General features: G+C 35.1%; 1 non-coding gene across 1 annotated transcript; it reads right to left on the bottom strand.

Annotated features, from left to right (window-relative positions):
* Positions 1 to 5,572: 5,572 nt before the first annotated feature.
* On the bottom strand, positions 5,573 to 5,660 carry TRNAS-GCU (transfer RNA serine (anticodon GCU)). The gene has a single exon. It is a non-coding gene; the product is annotated as a tRNA-Ser (tRNA).
* Positions 5,661 to 6,187: the final 527 nt, after the last annotated feature.

The raw sequence follows: 6,187 nt of genomic DNA, 5'->3' as shown, positions 1-6,187 counted from the left end.
TCGGCACACGTATGGAGACGTATCAAGTAGATCCAAGAAACCAATGGTGGCCAAAGGAAAAGAAATAATAACTTATCCAAAAGAAAATCCTCAGGGACAGGAATATTATTCAACAATGCAAGATCCTTACTTTGCTCATACTAAAGAAATGGATGCTGAGGAAAGGCGAAAAGAAAAAGAGGAAGGAGAAAACATGAAGGGCAACAAGATCAAGAAGCTGATTATTCGATGGAAGAAACAAGGATCGTAGTAGTTGTAAACAAATGTAATTGTAATAAATGTCGTGCAATCTTGTAACAACATAAATAAGAGATATATATTTCCTCGATGTTGATAATATATCTTTTAAAAAGAATTATGTCAAGAAAAGATTGCACAAACTCTCAAGATAATTCTTCCAAGTACAACTGGAAGTAAGAGAGTAATAGCTAGAAAATAAAGGAAAGGTCCAGGTGGACAAAGTCTAAAAGGTGACTAACCTGAAGACAACGTTTGAATAAAACATGACCTAGAAAAAGAGAAGTATAGAAATTCTCATGGTCTATTTGTACACAAGGTATGTACTAACCATTTCAAGAATATACAACGAGAAAATATCGATGTCTCTCAAGAACCCCGGCGACTTTCGTCATTAAAATACTTGGAAATAATATAATTATCATTTCAAACGATTATTTCAAAGCAAAGAATAATTAATTAGATTGTGTCATTACGAGATGAACAATATCAAGAAAGATTAGAAAGAATCCCCTCGAAATGCGATAAGCTTAATTAAACATTTCATAAACGAATCAATCTTTTGCACTAACATCAAATGTCACACATCCGTTGTAAACATTCAATCATTAGTATATAAATAAAGAATTTCTATTCTGTTTACAGAATGTCGAACCAAAACAATCAAGGGAATAATAATGAAGCTTCAACTCATAGAAGCAACAAGGATACGACAAAACCTGCACAGGAGATTCCTGAGTAGTATCTAGTCAAAATCCAAGACATGATTCATAATGCAATGACTCCCTTCATCGATGCAATGAAAGAAGGGTCACACAAACATAAAATAGAACATTCAAATAAATCATCAAGAACTCATCCGTATAAGAAACATTCTCATCATGAAGAAAGTGTTCATAGCTCCAACGCTGAGAGCAAACTCAATCGCAAATTCAAACAACTAGTAATTCAAGGCAGTAGTTTTAAGAACGACAAGGAATTTGGACCAAAAGAATTCTATGGCGATAAAGGTGCCATATCAGCTGTACGATGGCTTGAAGAAATCGAGTCCATTGTTATCATCAGCAATTGTACTGATATTTAAAAGATTCAATACTCCTCACAATTCTTCAAAGGTGAGGCTTTGGAGTGGTGGAATACCCTGATCATGTCAAAGGGTAGAGAAACTATGTACCAACTGAATTGGGAAGAATTCAGAGAACTGGTGTTACGAAAGTTCTCTCCCATGCATGAACTCGATCTTATTCAAACTAAGTTTTTGAACCTCAAGGTGGAAGACACTAATCTCAGAGAATACAATACTAAGTTTCATGAGTATTGTAGATTAGTACCACATTTGGTAATACCCGAATCCAACAAAGTGACCCGCTACATTTGGGGTTTACCTCGGGAAATTAGAGATATGGTAAGATCTCATTTTCCTCAAACCGCTGAATTAGCCATGGAATTAGCCGGTTATCTAATGAATGGTCTTATCAGAAATCAAGAAGAGGATAAGAATGACAAAGGAAAGAGAGAAGAAATCGAGGAAAGGAAAACAAAGAAAGGCAAAGAAAAGGAGGAATGGTCTTTTAAATATACAAGACCAATCTGCCAAAGCTGTGGCAAGAGGTATCACGGGAAATGTTTAAGACCAACAAACTTCCCCAAAGATATTCCATTAATCACATGCAACTTTTGCAATAAACTCGGTCATTCGGAAGACGATTGCAAAAGGAAAACAGTTGTATGTTTTAGTTGGGGAGAAAACAGACACTACAGCTCTGAATGTCCGAATAAGATAAACAACGTTATTGGAAGTGGTGCTAAGAAAGGAAAGGCTAATATGTTAAACATACAAGATGCACCCAACCAAGAATAGAAGTAGACAAGAGTATGCCAACGAAAGTCAAGATCTAAAGGCATTAGAAATAACTAATAGTTTAGTTAGCTCTTGTAAAGTGTTTGTAATCTCGTTTAAATGATCATATAAGGGTATTTAAATCCTTAATGTATATAAAGAAAGATATTAGCATATAAATCGTGTCTTACACAAGAATGCTAATACCTATGAAAAGAGATAGTTAAATTTAGACTATATCATACTTCATCATCTATAGAAAGATGAGTTAAAAACGAAATGGATAAATTAAACTAAGACATAAGAACATGTCTATCATTACTCAAGTATGAATATCTTGAAAGGTATTAAGATGAGTAAGCTAAAAGGATTCGATAGACTGAATCCAAGAAGCAATCTTGTTAACATCAGTAAATGTTAAGAATACAAAAGGTAATGTAAATAGTTAAACACAACTGGCCACTGATTTACAATTACTGATGATATTCTGAACTATTGACTGAATGATATGAGTTAACTACAAATCATAGTTTGCAACTATTCAAATAGTTCAAGTTAAACCCAAACGGCGGATTAGAAAAAGTCTGGTGATAAATCGATAAGCAAGAAATCACTCACCACGAATCTCGAGGACGAGATTCATTCCAATGTGGGGAGGATGTAACATTCCCAAAAGTTCGATCCAAAAATGGCAAGTTAGTAAAACTAAAGGGGTTTTAAAATAAAAATAAAAATCCTGATTTATCGACCCATCGCGATACGCGATGGGTATAGCCAAAGAGGCCATCGCGATACGCGATGGTCCTTGATGACACATCAACACGTGTCACTCGGAGGTGACACGTGGTAGATGACGCGACACGTGGCAGGCCACGTGTCAACACGTGGCAGAGGGTGGTTAAGACGGTAACACGTGTCCGCCACGTGGAAACACATGGCACTCTCTGAGTAACACATGTCATCGCGATACGCGATGACCAAAAAGAAAGGTTCCATCGCGTATCGCGATGGGACCACTTTTCAGCTATAAATAGGAAGGCCATGACACCTTCATTTGCACACCAAAATCTCTCTCTCTCTCTAGAAACTTTGTCTCTCTACCTTGTTTTCCGTGCCACCGACCCGACAAATAATAACCTCGTAATCCGCACCGTATACCGACGACACCTAGAAGTTCGTAACGACAATCCCGACGACCAGCGCACCTCGTTTTGCGTGCCGACCTCGAAACGCGGAACGACCTCGTAAACCGTGTCGACCCGAGACGACCCAACATTCTTCTCGAAGAACCTGCACGACCCGGCGACTCCCGAACGTTGCCTCGATTTGCGTGCTGAGGAATTGTTGATCAAGATTCTCAAAGTACGTGCAAGCGTCGAAGTGCTGCCCGAGAATCTAGAAAATAATAACCTAAGCATGGTATGGATTCTGCCCAAATAAAATATTATTATTCCAAAGGATTAGACCCTAGTTGGGGGTATAGCCTAGACCTTGATCAAAGTATAACAACTAAATAAAATTTCCTTATAATTAAGAAATACAAAATGGTCTAAACAAAGATTATTGTAAATATATAGTTTCTTTATGATTGAGAAACTTAAGGTTATAGTTAAGATAGTGTTTCTTTATTTTTAAGAAACACAAGACTTAACAAACAAAGGTTATAGATAAATAACGTTTCTTCTTAAAGAAGAAACATATCATAGACATTTCTTCTTGAAGAAGAAACGTAGCACATGGTTAGCAAATAAAGAGAAGGAATTCATATCAAACATATTTTATTCAAACAAAAGATCAATCAAGGTTTAAGCTGTCAAAACCAGACTAAAGGTCTGTAGCCGGATTAAGAGACGATCCGGGTATTTACATAAACCTATTTTATTATAGGTCAATCATACAATCAGTCAATCATTCATTCATTCATTCACAAAAGTTTTCAAACAAGATCACCACATCATTCAGAACAAACAATCACAGGTGAATACGTTAAACCTTTTTCAGTCAAGATAAACGGGTTGTTTATCTTAAACAAAGACAGTCAAATAAAGATTTATGGGATTACGTGATCCCTATTTTATACAAGATAGAAAATAAAAACAACTCAGACAGAGTACACATGTGTCTGGATCTAAACATAATCAATCTAGTCTATCAGTCAAGGCTACGTGGCCGCAGACTAGAGGTCATAGTAAAAGTTCTCCAATGGGTGTCAACTCCCGGAGAACCGTAACTGTGTGTGTATGGCAGTGGTACAAATCCCAGAAATAATAGATGTTTCTGCTGAGATTGTTTCATGAAAACTATCTTGTCAGTCAAAGAAAGATTAATAAAATATTTTTAGAGTCAACGATTCACCAGCATATCGCTGACGTATTTTCCCCCCAAATATTACAGGAAATAAAGTTAGCACAGGTAGCATGGAATTATAGCCAACTCATGGAGATAGATGCTCGCAAGGTAGAGATGGCTCAATATTTTATTATTAAAATATTGCAAACAATATTTAAACAAAGTTTTATAAATAAAACAAAGGTTTGAAAATCAAACTCTTAAATATTTATTATTCAAGAAGCTTTATATTAAATTAAATATTTTGTTATATTTTACAAATAAACTAATGTTTTAAAAACATAGGTTAATATTTTATTATAAACTAAAGACTTCCGCTAAAACTCTGATATATTTTCAAAGCATGTAACAACTATTGGTCACACATTTCAATTTGATAAGGATGCGTCTAACCCTTGACAAGGGTTAACTTATAGCCATTCAATTCCATATACTTAGTTCGATCTACCCTCTACGAACCTTTTATGAACCCCGCTTTTTATCAATTATCCTTTCCATTCCCCTTCATTTATCATTTTTATCATTATCCTGCAACCTAAATTGATATGATAATCAATGGATAAATTGGTTGGGCCGAATCGTTGCATAGAAATTGATTTGATTGATCTAAGTTCATACAATTTATTATTTTGATCTAATTTCATACAATTTATTATTTTGATCTAAGTTCATACAATTTATTATTTATTAATATTTTCCTTTGGTCAATCGGCGAATAAAATGAACTGAAAAGGGAAATCATTCTATAGAACATCCTTTTTTTTAATGACATTTAATAATACGTGGTAATACCACAAGATCTTCGTCAAATTACGACTCCGAATAGTGAATATTCGGATTCGATGACCAATCTAAACCGAATATTCAATTTCCCCTTCATGTATGGTTACCTGATGCAATGGAAGGGCCGACTCCTATTTCGGCTCTTATACATGCTGCTACTATGGTAGCTGCGAGAATTTTTCTTTTAGCTCGACTTATGCCTCTTTTCATAGTCATACCCCACATAATGAATTTTATCTCTTTGATAGGGATAATAACAGTTTTTTTCGGAGCTACTTTAGCTCTTGCTCAAAAAGACATTAAGAGGGGTTTAGCATATTCCACAATGTCTCAATTAACTAGAAAAAAATAGAAAGTCATCAACGGAAAGAGAGGGATTCGAACCCTCGGTACGAATAACTCGTACAACGGATTAGCAATCCGCCGCTTTCGTCCACTCAGCCATCTCTCCCAATTGACAAAGATAATTACTATGTTACATTACACATCAAGTAAGGATTAAATTAAGTATTTCTTTCACATTCTTTATCGTTATTATAGATTTAGCAATTCCATTTAGATGCTCAAAAGATCAAAATAGAAAGATAAAAAAAGAAGACCTTCTTGCTTTTATTTTATTCGAAGTGCCTTTTTGGCCTGGCCCGATCAATACCCATTCGGGCCTTTTTTTGTTACAAAAAATTCCCTTCATTTTTTTATTTATAGGCAACATACTCTAAATAGCCAATTTAGTATCCGTGTAACAATTTCCGTTCTGGGGTTTACATATAAGTCTTTTTTTACAGTGAAAGAAGTTGGGAAGAAGTTGTTAATAATAGATTACCTAGAGAAATAGGTAAACGAAATTTTCATCCAAGATTTAATAATTGATCCATTCTCAGCCGCGGTAGAGTCCATCTTGTTGCGATAGGAATGAACAAGAACAAATAAGTTTTAGCTAATGTAATAAAGATACCAATTATTGTTCCAAAAACTCCC

Source organism: Bidens hawaiensis, unplaced genomic scaffold (assembly GCF_021521415.1).
Source record: "Bidens hawaiensis isolate Kalapana, Puna unplaced genomic scaffold, B.hawaiensis_p1.1 tig00000369_1, whole genome shotgun sequence".
Classification (NCBI taxonomy): Eukaryota; Viridiplantae; Streptophyta; class Magnoliopsida; order Asterales; family Asteraceae; genus Bidens; species Bidens hawaiensis.
The sequence above is the reverse complement of the archived record's forward strand: the minus strand, read 5'-3'. Positions and strand labels throughout refer to the sequence as shown.